The 16,458-nt window shown below is 39.8% G+C and overlaps 1 protein-coding gene across 3 annotated transcripts in view; it reads right to left on the bottom strand.

The window, feature by feature from the left end:
* LOC129729730 (uncharacterized) overlaps positions 1-16,458 on the bottom strand; it is a 78,604-nt gene that overhangs the window by 26,180 nt on the left and 35,966 nt on the right. The gene's annotated exons all lie outside the window — the stretch shown is intronic.

Below are 16,458 nucleotides of genomic sequence, written 5' to 3'. Positions count from 1 at the left end.
AACGGCAAAGCCGAGCCGCGAACGTTTGTTCAAACAGCGGCATACAGCGGCAGCGACGATTCAGGCCAAACCAAGCCCGAAAAGCGCGTTTCAGTGCGGTACGGTTCTGCGGCTACAATTGCATAATGTCCCCAAGCGATTTTAATTTTTATAGATAGACACATAACAATTAATAAACGTGCCTATTGGCAGCGGTTCAATTCGAAAGGAATTTCACCGCGTGCCACAGTTGGTTATGAACCTATGATGTGGGACACCTCAGAATTTACGGATCAATCATATTTCTGCTCGTAGCACTCGTGCCAAATGGAATATGTTCAAAGAGCACAAGTTGTGACATAACCAGCAACAATCAATGCAGCAAATCTAGATTTTTAATATTCCTCAGCATATTTTTGCTTTGAAACTTGGATGCGTATAAGGTATAAGCTACAACGCAATTTTCACAAAGAGTCTAAGAAAACCATGATACCAGCCAGATATTTACATGCATTAGTATCATCTTGTTTGTATAAACATAAGAGGGAATTTCCAAAATTTCTGTCAAATATACTTCAAGTGAATTCCTACATTTTTTGTTGAAGTTAAAAGAACGCGATTATTGACTAAGTCTTGAACGTTTTAGTGTATTGAGCATTATTTACTATTGAGCGGTGAATTCCAATATATTATTTATCCAGTTGAAAATCGAAATAACGCCTCGCGACTTTAGTATTTTTCCCTTTATAGACAATACGCATCATGTCGCATCTAGTGCGCTGTGTAGTAGAGATGGTCGGGTATGGGAAATTTGTTACCCGTACCCGACCCGTACCCGGCTCATCGAGAATTTTCAAACCCGTACCCGACCCGAACCCGAAGTCAGGTTTGTTTAAAATACCCGTACCCGACTCGAACCCGAAAAATTTTTTTTTCAGCTACCCGTACCCGATCCGTACCCGAAAGGAAATTGCCCTGAAATTGCCGGTACCCGACCCGTACCCGACCCGTTTAGGATGGATTTTTATTTTTTTTTTTTTTTAAATACCTGGTTACCTCGCACATTTCATGCACTAATTGTCATATGTGGTTTCTCGAGATGATGGCCAGAGTAAGGCTAGAACTGAGTGTTCATGCGAACGAATGTTAATGAACCCAGAGTTCCAGGCGATGTATTGGTTCACCTAGAATCCAGCGTAGCATCTGTCACTGAGTACGTCCGCTCGTCTGTTGTAAAAAATTTGACCATTTTATAACGCAGCGAAATATCTATTCATAACTGTGTACGGAGAATTCGGGCTCCATTTTTCCTGTTAGTTACCTCATAATAAAATTGATCAGGGGTTTCAATTATTTATTTTGTATGCATACGTATGATTCATATGAACTGTTGAAATTTTAATTTTGTTTTCGAGAGATTAATAAAAATTCAATAGAATTTTTTTGAAAGATTCATTCAACATTCAAACGTGATGAAGTGTATAGTTCGAAATTGTTACCAAACGATTTTTTTTTGATTTTTTTTTTGATACCCGAGTAATAATTACAAAAGCGTCGCTTGATAAAACAAAAGTTGGTTAAGCAATTTCTCAAATTTCAAAAGAAAGCCGGCTTCAACCGTAAATCCAGAAAGCTCAAGTTCAATAACCGAAATGCGCTGGCAGGATTATTACTGAAAGTTTATGAAATTTATTATTTCACGTAAAAATAAACCAAAATATTTTGTATAATCACACTAAATACAAAAAGTGCTTGCGTGGAATATTTTTTCAAGTAAGACAATACTTTCAAGTTATTACAATACCTGCTACTAAAAGATGCTTTTTTTTCTACTGGTTCAAATTGACAGCTCATTCTGGTTCATTTGACACTCCCACAGCTCGTACCCGTTTCTCCCTCCGAGACCAAAACTATGCTAAAACACCGAGGCTTGGCAAGTTAATAATTAAATTCTCATAATGCACGGAAATCGAGGTACCCGTACCCGACCCGTACCCGACCCGTACCCGACGAGTTGAGAATTTTTCAAACCCGTACCCGACCCGAACCCGAAGCCTTGGTTTTTAAATTACCCGTACCCGACCCGAACCCGAAAAATATTTTTTGGCGTTGCCCGAAACCAGACCCGAACCCGTCGGGTACGGGTCGGGTACGGGTATCGGGTAAAAATACCCGTACCCGACCATCTCTACTGTGTAGCGCATCAGATGCGCTAAACAGCGCACTAGATGCGACATGATGCGCATTGTGCATAAGGTAATAAAATCGAATGTCGCAAGCCGTCTTTTTCGATTTTCAGCTGGAACGGTAAAATGTTCTACCCTTAAAATGCGTTCAATTATCTACAGTTTCGTATTTGAAGTCATTTTGATCGGACATATAGTTTTCGAGTAATAAATTATTTAACAATGAATAACAGAGTTTCGTTTTTTTATACAAAGTTAAGCAAAAAAGTACACACAAACAGGTACAGATTGTTTTTAACTTGTTCACATGTCAACAGTATAAACTGATTATTTCGTTATGTTTACAAGGTTATTTTCAAAATGTCACGATTCGCGTTTCTTACTAAAATAATAGTTTTGCACATCTAGTGCACCGACAAGGGAGTAACGATCAATCAAATCGCAAAACGAATGAAAATTCGTCCAGTAAGCGTAAAGCGGATCATCGAAAAGTTTAATATGGAGTACTCCCTTAAGGATCTACCAAGAAGTGGTCGAAAACATGCTTTGAGCAACCCTTAATTGAACCGGAAAGTCGGGCATTACATTTTGGAAAACAGGGGTGACATTGCGCATTTCGTTTTGAGCATCTCGAACAAAACTAAATGATCGGTGGGGGGCGCTATGTTTCGTTTTTCGTATTTTTTTTCGACTTTGCGGGTTTGATGAGCCGCAGGACAAATGACAATGACAGCTCCTTTTAAGCTTAAAGCATAACTGGCAGTATGTGAACTACTCGAAAAAAGCGAAAATCGTTCGAATCGAGCTGAGCAAAGCCACCCCAGATCTGCCTCTATTCGTATTTCGGCCAAGGAATTTAAGACGAGCATCGGAATGGTCCAGCGGAGATTTGGCTTGAAAACATAAAAATGGAGGAAGTATCGAAACAAACTCCTGAGCAGTAACATCGCATCAGCAGTGTTGCCAAAGGTACAGAGAAATTTGGAAAGGTGCAGATTTTTTCGTTTTTTTCTAGATTCTGTACGGACAGATCACAAGTTTTTGTGAAAAGAAGTACCCATGGGCACTGATTTTTTTCAAGTGTTCATATATTGAACTGATTTTTTTCCCTCAGTGTATTTGAAATAACTTGACAGGCACCACTTGTCATGAATGAAAACAAAACAAAACATTTCTGTGGAGCTTGATGTGAAGAGCCAAGTCGCGTTTTCATGCAAGATGTTTTTGTTATCCTGTTTCCTTTTTCGGAAAACTTCAAAACTAAGTCAAAATTTTATAAAAATATATATAAGCATTATCAACTTAATAAATAATTAGGAACTTTTGTAATTTATTTTAAGGTTTATAAAACTGATCTCTATTTTCACCACAATTTCTACAGGTGCAAATTTTGGTACAGATTTTCGAAAGACAAAATACAGACGAAAAAGATTGTTTCCTTTCAGTACAGATGAAAATGAGGCAACACTGCGCATCAGTACCAAAGCTCGAAGGCTATATGAGCGTATTTTGATAAACCCAAACTAGTGCACCCTCATGGACGACAAGACATGTGTGACTTAAGAACATTGCATTGGAGCAACCAACAAACTCGGAACGGGTTTTTGTCTGCTGGGCTGAATGCAGGATCGCGTGATCAACTGGGAAGTGATCAACGAGAGAATATGTTTATTGAGGAATGAAGGTCGTTTATTCGACTTAAGCATCATCAACGTGCACTACCCGCACGAAGGTAGAGCTGACAACGAAAAGAAATCCTTTTACACGCAGTTGGAGGCAATATACGACAACTAAATGCTCGGGTTGACAGGGAAGTGGTGTATAGGCCGGTGATAGGGCCTCACAGCCTACATACCGATACGAACGACAACGGCCAACGATACATAGACTTCGCAACTTCCCGAAGCTTGGTGATTAAAAGCATCTTTTTTCCACCTCAAGATATCCAAAAAGCCACCTGAAGATCATCTTGCCAGCGAGCAACAAATCAACGTTCACGGTTTTTCCCGAGCATCACAAACATGCGATCTATTCGGGTGCGGATATAGACTCTGACCGCCATCTAGTAGTAGTACATGTGCGCTCCCGTAGATAGTAGATTTCACACGACAAAACCGCCCTCTTCGGCCAAACGTCCGGTGGTTACACAACCAGCAAGCTGCCGAGGATTACCTGATTAAGCACTACCTTCCACGGAGGAATAATGTGCCTCGACTTTCGACTCGGTCAGCGAAGAGGCCGCAACAGCGGCACTAGGTGAGGTAACGTCGAGCCTACTACTTGAAGAGATTCCCATTGTGCAACTGACGCAGGTCAGAAAACTGCGATGGGCCGGACATGTCACGAGAATGCCGGACGACAGTGCAGCTAATTGGCACCAGAAACAGAGACAAAAATTGCCGGTTTTTCATGGGTTTACCTTTAATCGCACTGACGAAACTACTCCTGCATCATCAATCATAGTAACCCATGAGTTGGCAAAAAAAATTGACAGCTCTATCAGTCAAACTCTAACTGTGATGACGAAATTAACTTACTCCGTTAAGAAGTGTGCGCGTTCAAAGAACGGTACCCCGCCGCGTCCGAAACGAACATCGTGCGGTACTTTGTAGACGTCGGGTATGCCCGTTCCGGCATCTACAACATCTTGACACTATTGGACAACGATCAGAGCATCGAAAGAAAGCCCGGTTCCGGACGGCCAACCACCCTGAGCGACAAGAAGCTTCAAAGGATGCTGAAGAGGAAGACCGAGGGAAAAGTGACTAAATCGCTGCGTGCACTTGGCCGGGAGGTTTGTGCATGCTCTAAAACAGAACATGTCAGGAAGCGGCACTGGTCTTGGAGCTGCAGGCAATGACGCAGCGACAGCGGTTCAATAAGATTGTCAAGTCGATTTTCCCGGCGAATCGCGACGTGGCAGTGGTGATGGACGACAAGACCTATTTCACCCTGGATGGCAACGACTGGCAGGGTACGTCGTATTTGACTTCTCCAACGAAGGAAGTGAGCTCCGAGGTGAAATTTATTTCGCACACCAAGTTCCCCAAGAAAGTGCTGCTGTGGCTGACAATCAACAAGAAGGGGATGTCAAAGCCGCTCTTCTTTCGCTCAGGGCTGGCCATGAACGGGGAAATTTATAGTACCAAGTGCCTGCCAGAAGTTGCGTCGTTCATCAAGAAATACCCCGAAGACACGATGTTCTAACCAGAATTGACGTCGGCAAACTACTCGAAGCGATCGTTGGAGGAGATGGAGCGGCTGAATATCGATGTGGTACCGAAGACGGCGAATCCGCCCAATGTCCCCCAGCTGCTTCCCATCGAGCATTTCTGGGCAAACTCGAAGCGCAAGATCCATTCCAACGATTTTGTCGCGAAAACGGAGGGGGAATTCATAAAAAACGTAGAACGAGCATAAAAACATGGCTACACGCATGTTTTCGTCCGCCATGGCGAATGTTCCGGCTAACTGCCGGAAGGTCACACGCAAGGACGTAATATTTTTTGCGAGGAAGCTAACATGATTACCTTCCATGGGAAATTTATCCAACTCAATTATCTGTCTTAGGTTTTTTTTCATCACCATCAGAAAAAGTTCTTTTTTTTTACCGCAAACGTTAGCTCGACCAATATACAGTGGATCTACGAGTATCAAGACGCCTAGGGAATTGGCGACGAGTAACCCAGGGCTTAGGAAAGTGGAAGGAAATTCTCGATACGACACGAGCTAGCAGACCCTGAGCTGCTGAAGTAAGTAAGTAAGTAAGTTATGCATGCTCAATTCCGTTCAGAATAGCGTCGAAACAAGAAGCATTACGCAAGAGCATTGTACTGTTCTTTGAACTGCATCAAAATCTGGGCTCACGGCAAAAACGAATTTAAAAGTGAAAATCTTCCAGTTTCGACTGTGTACTCTGTATAATTCACAAGACAATGAACGGAGAAACGGCCAAAGTGGTTGTTGCTTTTGTTTAAATCATGGTTCAAACCCAGTGGTTTATCTATCAATCGAGATGTGTACCAGACAGAATGTTGAAAAAAATTTTTGATTTTATTTCTTCAAAAAACATTATTCCAATGCAAGGTTTGTGTTTTGACCAGATCATCAAGTACATCACATTACGCTAAAAAACAGAAACGTTCCTGCACATCTCTCGACCCCATTGAGGACCCAAAATACGCAACCCAACGAATGTGTCTGAGTGTCATTCAATAGAAGATTTCTCTGGGATTTTCAGTTCCTTGATGTACAACATTAGCTGGAGGAAACAAACTGTAAGCAGTTAATAGGGACACGCAAAACTTTTCCTTATTACTTTAAAAGCAATAGCGCAAAATTACCCTTTTAGGTAACAAATCCATTACTTAAAAAGCAATAAAATTCTTCCCCAGTTAAGTAACCACACATACTGTCATATATTTAGCACGTGTTATGAGAGTACGACTATCTAATAATGGTCGTTTCAACCACATGCAACGTTTTTTCTGTCGAAAAATGCTCCCTTTCCACCTCAAGTAAAAAAAAATCACACACCGTCGCATAAGTTGCACATGTTACAAGTTTTTTCAATCTCCAATTCATCCGGTGGGCGTGTATTAGTTAGCTCGTTGTATGCATACGGAGTAGCGAAAAAATATGACAAGAGCTGCCAAGCAACATTTTCCCCGTCATAGAGTATGCAAACGTTGATGATTTCAAAGACTTGAAATGCGCCTTAAAATAACATCACGATCTGTAAACTGCGTTAGAGAAAAATAAAAACATTCGCTTTCTTGCAAGCTATTTACAGCACATAATCATTGGTTCATGGAAACTCATTTGGACCTGTTTGAATATACAAAACTCGTGCCCATCTAGAACAATATTCGCAACTTCGGCAACTCTGGTCAGACAGTATTACATATTTCCATTTCAAGTAAACACTGGGGGACGAAACGAAAGTGTTTCTAATTAGACATTTGAGATTGACGGGTGAGATTCTCATTATGTGTGGATGAAGGGAGACAAAAATGAACCAGATCGTTGCATCAATACAAATGCAGCGAGTGAAGTCTCGCCAACACATGCATTGCGGTGCTTGGCTGTATGTTCTCCTGCAGAAACACATACAAGCGTGTGGCCGTCATAATTTTTATTACTTTTTGTTTGTTACTTTTTGTGTATAATGCGCAGTCATAAGACACAAAAAGTAATAAAAAGTTGCCCAAAAGTAATAAAATATTCCCCGTTTGCGTTGGGTGTAGAATCAATAGATGCATTCGAAATGTCGACTTGAAGGCCGTACACCACTCTTGTTCCGGCATTTAAACTTTGATCAAAGTTTAACAATTATACTTAAAACTTTGAACCATGAAACAGCTTAATACGGTTAGAGAACAGATTGAACTTCAATATTCAATACAGTTTGTACTTATTGTGCATGTAGTTGATGAATAATAAAAGATTGAAGGTCATTTTACGAGCTAAAAATTGGTTTCTCTCCACGGGGAGAGGGTTAAAACCCTGCTCGTTGTTATCTATTCTACCATCTATTTCAGACTAAATACTTCATAGTAGTTAATTAATACCTTCCTATCGCAATCAGTACCGTACAAGTCGGTTACAATACCTTCGAGAAACAAGTGCTAAATTTTTCGTTACACACGATCAAATTGTTGAAAGCTCGCCATACAAACTGCAACTCTAATTAACATTATTTTTCGCTAGTTGTGTGATTATGTTTTCTATCTGTTTACTTCGTAACCGCAAATCAAAAACGATAGAATCACTGTCGTGATGAGCTTAAATATGCCAGTGACGAGGTATCCGCTCAATTGACTTTTAATTTAACCTCTAACCAGTTGATGTCATCGCGATTGCGCAAAATAACTAATGATTTGCTTCATCACTAAAACGATAGTCATTATTCCGTCGTCCCATCGCCAAATGGTGTTGCAACAGATTTCAAACCTCGATTGGTTACAAGAACCAGTATAAAAACCATCCCTTTAGAAAAACAACACCGTGTAAATTCATTTCTAATTTTATCACACACAAAAAACACAACACATGACACAGGCTTTGGATATATGAGGCAATGAACCTCCGGATGGAAAATTGCAGGAAAAATAAAAGAAAGCAAATAATCAACATAGCCCTGAACATGACATTGGAACATAGTCACACACGTACGGTTCGCAAGTAAGCAAAAGGATAATGACTGTTATTGCATTAAATTTCCACTCAATCCGGACCGATGTCATTTAAATCTCATTATCAAGCCCTGCCATTACGGTGTAGTCGGCGGCGATTGATATGAGTACATACTGTGGAATGCTCTTGCACCACCCTGTCATTTTCGAATTGGTAGGGCTTGTTGGTGTTTTTTTTTAACCAAAAGTATCCACAAGAGCCCATTGATTATAGTGTAGCCGTTTTATACGCACAATGAGTGCTCATATACCTGTGCGACCGCAGAGGCCATCAAGGTGAAAATCGCTTGCAGATGACCGGTTGCCGAACAGGGTTTGCACGTTTTCACTCTTCATGAGATTGTACCGCTCCGGGCTATGCAGCCTGTCTGGCGATGAAATTTATAATCATGTTTTCAGAGGAATTCGATAGCCTCGGGGTTTACTCTTAATCTTGTTATGCCAAACGTAAGCCATACACGATGCTGCGATCTTGTACATGCGGGGACTGGGATAAGGTAGCACTGTGGGATTGATGCTCTTTTCAAAGCGGGGGTCAGTTTCCAAATACCGACAGTGGTGCATTTCTCCGATGGAATGCAACTACGCGACGCATGCTAATTGTGCGTACCTATCAGATTTAAGCTTAACATCAAGAAGATTCATAAATCTAATGATAACGATGACGTTTAGTTAATTCAGTTTACTTAATTCACCAGTTTTTGTATGAATTTGCATCTATAAATTTACATTATTTTGGAACCATACCAGTGTCAACTTTTTTATTCAACTACCGCCATCCGGGGTGAGATTGTGCCAAAAAATGATGCTTTTTTATTCTCAAGCTTGTAACGCACACATTTAAGCAAAGAATTCGATCCAAAATACACCAATGCATTCTAGAATGTTTTGTTAACAACTACAACGAATATGGTTAAGTTACAATAAATTATAGTTTTGCTAAAAATACATGAACTTTGGTTAATCTCACCCCTTCTATGGGGTGAGATTGTGCCAAAAACAAAAAGTTGAATTTAATACCTGTTAAATGAACAGTAGTGTGTCTACGAACAATCCACATGACTAACATGATAAAACAGTAAGTATAGGGACGACCATAAACAACGTGGACTATTAAGGGGCTTTAGGGGGTTGATCAGAAACTATGTTTCATATGTATAAAAAAAAAATGTATGGCTTTTAGTCATTATTTCAAAGAATACCATAGTTAGACAACATACCTTATGCTGTGGGGAAAAAAACATACCCTATGTAAACAATGCAAGTGTTTTGGTGTACAGTAAAGTTTTTTTTACACGATCCTACGTACCGTGCAAAAAAAAATCGTGTAAAAAACCGCGTTATTCGGAAAAACGTCGTAAATAAAACCGCGTTTTTTGGAAAAACGTTGTAAAAAAATCTTGTAAAACAAAAACCGTGTAAAAATGAAACGGTGTAAAAAACAGCCTATTATAGTTTGTTACCGTTACTGCTACTTACTGTAACAATTTTACGCGAAGACGAAAAATCGTGCAAAAAAAACCGTGTAAAAAAAATCGCGTTATTTGGGAAAACGACGTAAAAAATTCGTGTTATTTGGAAAATCGTCGTAAAAAAGAATCGTGTAAAATGAAACCGTGTAAAAAACCGTGTAAAAAAGACTTTACTGTATACTGATATAATTTTGTTTTGAATGTGAATTCCGCACACTGTGCCGTTCAATATAGCTTGGCACAATCTCACCCCAAAAGGGCTCGAAAAGTGTACAGTTTAGAGAAACATTATTGTCTGAGCCGGCACAGATTCAATGCATAATATTGCTTCAACACATTGGAGACGACATCCTAACGTACCAACTGAGCAGTAAGTTGATGTGATTACTTGATCGGGTTGGTTTTCCTGGGACATTTTTGGATAACGTTATTTGCGCATGTTTTTCACCCTGTACTTTGAAACATTCTTGAAGCGAAACAGTTCACTGATATTATCTATATTCCATTTTAAGTTGTGAATAAATATGTCATGCAGACTTCCTGAAATCTCGCTCGCACAAAGAAGAGACAGTGTGCTTTGCGCTACAAGTCTCGTTTCTCATTCAGTCGCTTCGTGCTGTGTGCAGCGTGCGAGCCAGAAAACTTACCATTCGTACGAGCCATGTCTCGTCGCATGGGAATTTTTATTGCGACGTACACGAAGATATCTCGTCTCTCAACTTAACGAGTGCGGTGCATGGGCGTCGCGTACCGTGCTGGATCGAAATCCGTACACCTAAGCACATGATAATCTTCGACGGTCAATAGAAAATCAAGAAATCACATATTGCTTTAAACTGACATGTTTACTTATAGATCTACTTATATTTTAACACTGTTTTCAAGCAAAATGATTAAAATCACTCCGAAACTCGAAAAAAATATGTTTAAATAGAACATGTTTTGAATCGAAATCCGTACACAGTTTTTTGTCTGAGTCAAAACCCGTACACTTTTGAATCGAAATCCGCACACACGCGATATAGACTGGATCTAAGTCCATACAGCAATGGATTAAAATCCGTTTAGATATAGAAGTACAAAAATGTACATCTTTTATTTATAATTTATCTTTAATTCTAAGAAAATATATATTTTGAGGATTAATTGGTTCCAAAAGTTTCACACGGTTTTAAATTTTTTTATCAGCTGAAATAGTGCAATTTTCGTAGCGTTTTGTTACGGTACGCCTTGTCGTAGTAATCGGAACGCCGAAACCTTTCGAAGCTTTCCGGTACGACTTTACCTTGCGCACCTCAGTCACAGCTCTTTCGAAATTGATTGCCGTATATTTATACTTGTTTTCTTCCATTAAATGCTGAAAACAAGAAGAAAGTTCAACAATATAGGCATGATACACACGCTTTACGGATTTCGATTCAAGCAATTAACAAGGATCACAATCCGTACGGCACAGTTTTTGTTGAATAAATACAATTTACACAATTTACCAGACAATATACAGCCCGAAAATGACAAAGGCTTACCTTTTCCATCAATTTCAAAAAGATTCACAGAGTAAAACACTTATATCCCACTTGAAAAACGTTTTTATCTGAAGAACGTTTCCTTAGTAAATTCTCTAACGAGACAACGAAATGACAACTGAAACCGATACACGATTGATTTTTCATTTTTAATATTTTTATTTCATGGCCTACTGGCGCATAGTTTAATTTAACAGAAGGTCAACAGCTCAACGGACATGTACATGTAACTATCATATGAATTTTCATTTTTATAATGCTTAAAACTGAAGAAAAACATCAAGGTGTACGGATTTCGATACTGTACGGGTTTTGATCCAGCACGGTACTTGAGACAGCTTGCGTGCAAATTCTCGTGAGCTCGTCTCGCGAGCTTGCCTCGCATGTTGCTTTGCGCTAATGGTGCGAGAAGGAAATTGATTTTGCGCAGAAGAAAACAGGCAGGGGATTTTATGTTTTTTTCATTCACGGTGTTATAGCAGCATCAAGGGGATGGCAACATGCTATCTCTTTCTATGTCGAATGAGTGAAGAGTCTTCCCGACAAAAGTGATAAGTATATGGAACTTTTGCTGGGCGTCTGCCTCGGGGCTTTATTTTGAAATAAAGCCCCGATATGTTGCCTACTGTCAAACGTGTAGAGTTTAGTCAGGGCTGCCATCCCCTTGAGCAGCATGCATCAAAACACCGTTAGAATTATTAATGATATAACCATTTATTTATCGATTCAAAATTCTATGATTAATTCATCCGACTTTTGTTAACATGAATTAAGAACGTTTTGTTACTATACTTATTATGCTAACGGTACGAAAATGCACCGGATGCAGAGTGTTACGTTGGTTAACAGACATGTTCCTTTCGTCGGTTTAGATGTCATTGACTATCTTATGATAGAACTCTGTTTTGTAGTTCTAAGGATTAAAAATGTGGTTTGAAATTACGACATAAGTTTTTCGGGAGTTAAAAATAGTAAAACCATTGAAATTGTTTATATTTTCTAGTACATGTTGATGTTGGATAGAATTTTCGAATTGAGTACACTAAAGTCGCTTTTCATGCGGGGGATACATGCCGCGTAAAAAACCGCGTAAATTCCGGAATCCGCGTAAAAAAAACCCGCGTAAATTCTGCAATCCGAGTGAAGAGGAACCGAAATCCGCAAGAAAAAAAAAATACCGCGTAAATTCCGGAATCCACGTAAAAAAAACGCGTAAAAGCGACCTTAGTGTATAGATATTGCAAATCAGGTTCTGAAGGTTCGTGATAATCTGATCGTAGTATTATAGTTTTGTGAATTCTTCCGATTAATACACCTTCAGAAGGGTCTGACGGCATATATCGTATGTAGGTACGGTAGGCAGCCTATACACCAGAGAGACGCAGAGACACTCACCGTTAAGGCAACTGTCAACATCAAAACGGATAACGGCAATGCAAAATTATACAGCTCGCCCGTTTTGATGTTGACAGTTTCCTCAACGGTGAGTGCTTTGTCATTTCTCTTATATACAGTTTCACTAAGGTACAGTACGGGCGTCTCGCTCAGTTCGTAAAGCGATAAGACAACGTGTGGTGCGCCGCCAGGGGGGATTTACCGCTGTCAAATTTCATATATGTGTGCGTTATCGCAGATCAACTCTGGTCCATGAAGTTTGTTGGTCCATGACGTTTGATAAATTACCAATGTGACGATAAAACATCACCAATTTTCGTTAAAAACTTGTTGCTGTCTTAAAATTTCACTACGGAACGCATTATTAATAAAAGTTTTCCGCGATTTCTCGAGTTTTGTTAAAAGAGAACGTTCCATTCAACTTCGATCAAAACGACAAAAACCAAAACATACAGACGCTTTGTTGCCAAATGTGTTGGTCACGGTTTCACGATATTTGACAGATAGATTCCCCCTGTGCGCCGCAGTCTCTTACCGAAGAAAAAAAAGAAAAGAAACCTCTCGTCGTTTCAGCGCGTGTACAGGAAGTCTGTGTACACGAGAAAGTCTCACGAGCTGTAGCGCACGAGCTGTATCAAGTATGTACAGTACGGGCGTCTCGCTTAGAGGTGGGCAATCCGCTCACGAACTGATCTAAAGAGCTGGTTCTTCAAAGTGAGTGAGTGATCTATCGCTCTTTTTTGAAGAGCGGTAACTCACCCCTTACTTCAAGCAAAAAGCTGAAGCCGATTTTGTAGATTAGACACCGCAAGCGAGAGCCATATGAATGTTTTACACCCCAAGCGCAAAGCGGCGTGCGACACTGCAATAGAACTCCCAGAAAATAGCTACCGCCGGCTGCCTGCTCTCCTATGCATAACCATCCACCCGCCGCGGGAATAAAAAATAAAATCTACTTGCCACAGTTCACACACAGCACACGGGCTGGCTAACGCCGGGACGCAAACGAGAAGTGGAACGAAAAGAGCGAAAGAACTGGTTCACTGATCTTTTGAATCTATGCAGACAACCCGCTCCCGAGCTGATCAGAAAATCAGTTCTTTGAAAGATCGAAATCTTCTGATCGCGAGCGGATTGCCTGCGAACTGAACAAAAGAGTCATCGGAAGAACCAGTTCTTCTGAGAGCGAAAGATTTCGCTCTTTCAAAGAACTGAATCTTTTGATCAGCCTGCGAGCGGATTGCCAGATCAGTGAATCAGTTCTTTCGTTCTTTTCGTTCCACATCCATTCGTGTGCGTACTCGGCGTTAGTCAACCCGTGTACCTGTGTATGGACTGTTGCAAGTTGTTTTTTTGCATGCTCTTGCGGCTGGCTGGTGGCTGGGTGATGAAATATGCAAGTCAAGCATATCAGGGCAGACGTTTGGTTGCAGCTTGTTTCTGGGAGTTCTATTGTAATTTTGCGCGCGACCTTGCGCTTGGCAAATCGGGTGTAAAGCTTTCACCTGGCTCTCGCTTGCGGTGTCTGATAATTAGCTACACTGATAAAAACCAAAAATTATGTAGGAACGAAAAGAGCGAGTGAGCTGTTAAAAAGAACTAGTTCATCTTAGTGAGCGGAGCGCTCTGATCCGCTCACTATAGTGAACCATTTTTCCCACCTCTAGTCTCGCTCAGTTCGTAGTGCGATGAAACATCGCCTTGCGCATCGCAATTCGAACCGAAAGAGAAGCGAAAGAGCAACCTCCAAATTGCATGTGACGTGTCTCGTAACGTCGCACATGCATGGAAATTCTACGAGCGAGAGAAAAATTCTCTCGTCGCTTGAAAAAAAGTGCGTGCACGGGAAGTATTGTCATGTTTCATAAAGTATTGAATTTGAGGTATTAGGTTTTGGAAATCGCAAGTAATTTAACATACAAACATTTCCCGTTTTGGCTCAATCTCACCCCCGTGGCTTAATCTCACCCCGGCAGACGGTATATTAGTAGTTATCTTCCATAATTTAACCAAGAAAAATATCTTGTATGAAAATAAAAAATTAATATAATTTTTTATTGTTCCAGCGAAATTCAGTTATATTTTTCCTCTTTTCCGTGCACACATGTTTGCAAAACTATAATAAATAATGAACCAAAACAATATAATTCAAGTTTGGGTATGAAAAGTCGAAAAAAACGGAATTTGCAAAAAGCTTTAGGCCCAAAAATTTACGAAGGACGGTCATTGCAGAGAAAAGTCAATTTAGGAAATCCTGAAAAAGTCCCTTTAGTGCGTTTATGACACATTTAAAACTAAGCTTGTTATGTAATAATTTTTTATTTGGATGTTCAATTTTCAAAAAAAAATTTTATGTAGAACGCCTGCAAGTAACACATTTTTCACTTTTTTTTCGTGCATAATCATGTCAGTACAATTGTGAACAGTAATAAAATCTGCGACAAAATTAAAGCAATAATCGTATGTCGTAACTACTTGAAGATTTACATAGTGAAAGTATTGCAATTGATTAACATATCGAGCGTGCGTTTCGATAATTAATCGCATAATTTGCATCATTCGAAAATAACACTTCCAAGTCAGAAAGAGTATGCATACCATATCATCACGGATGCAGGAAAAAATATCAAAGTTCAATGATTACAGATCAGTTTCTGCATCGAAACGATGCTTTGCGAATTACGGAAACAAATCTTTTCCGAAGTCGTAGGTTGACTCTCGTCTGACCAGTTAGCAATACACTAAACAGTGCGAAATAACTGACTGGAATGCGTGTTGGACGATTATCATTTGAGATTTACGGCTATAGGTCTAATTGACAAGCTATTATTTTATCTTGTTTCTCCACGTAGCAATATCGACGGAAACAATTTGGCGCTCTTGGCAGTTCTGCCAATCCAAAGCGTCTTCCTGAGCCGTAATAGATCGACAAATACGTAAGCAGAAATATATACAAACCACAGCCCATCGCAATGCGGCGGAAATCGTTTTGATTTGAGCGCTTTTTTTTCCTATTTTCTCGATACAAACACGCAAGCATCGAGATGAACTGATCTTGAGAAACTGTATCGTGTATCTAATGTCTGAGCTGTTTTTTCGACTTCAAACTGACAAAGCACGTAATCGCTGCTGAAGCAAAACTCGCCGAATGATTGAATTGGCTGCTTTCGGGTATTTACTTTCTTCAGCCAGCGCCTTGCAATCTTGAAAGAAGGTGAATCTTTGCTCTATCTATGTGCTGAGTTGATGATTTAAGTCTGGTCTAGAGAGTAGCATGGATGGCTTGAATTACTTGTTGATTGAATTTCCCGTTCACTCATGCTAGAGTTTTAGGTATTTTGGGTGAGACCAATACAGTTACGTTATGTCATACTTGGTATATTTTCCCTCAAAAATAATAGTCAAAAAATATTTTCTTCATTCAAAATTGAGTAATCAATTTCATCCATCACGTTTCGGGAATGATTTGAAACAATTTGGAAACAAAATGATCGAACAATTGGCTTGGAGAAACTTCGATGCTGCACTTTTTTAAATGCAGCAGCAAACAAAAAAATATGCAATAATTACGTTTGTCATGAACCATTTCGACTATCTTCTGAAATGTTCAAGAGGAACAGTCCTTATCCTCAAACAAAGTATTTATCGGAAAGTCTTTGTACAAAACCGTATCAGGTCGCACTATTGGTTTCATCAGCTGGCGTAG

Source organism: Wyeomyia smithii, chromosome 3 (genome assembly GCF_029784165.1).
Source record: "Wyeomyia smithii strain HCP4-BCI-WySm-NY-G18 chromosome 3, ASM2978416v1, whole genome shotgun sequence".
Classification (NCBI taxonomy): domain Eukaryota; kingdom Metazoa; phylum Arthropoda; class Insecta; order Diptera; family Culicidae; genus Wyeomyia; species Wyeomyia smithii.
This window is presented reverse-complemented; position numbering and strand designations above follow the sequence as displayed.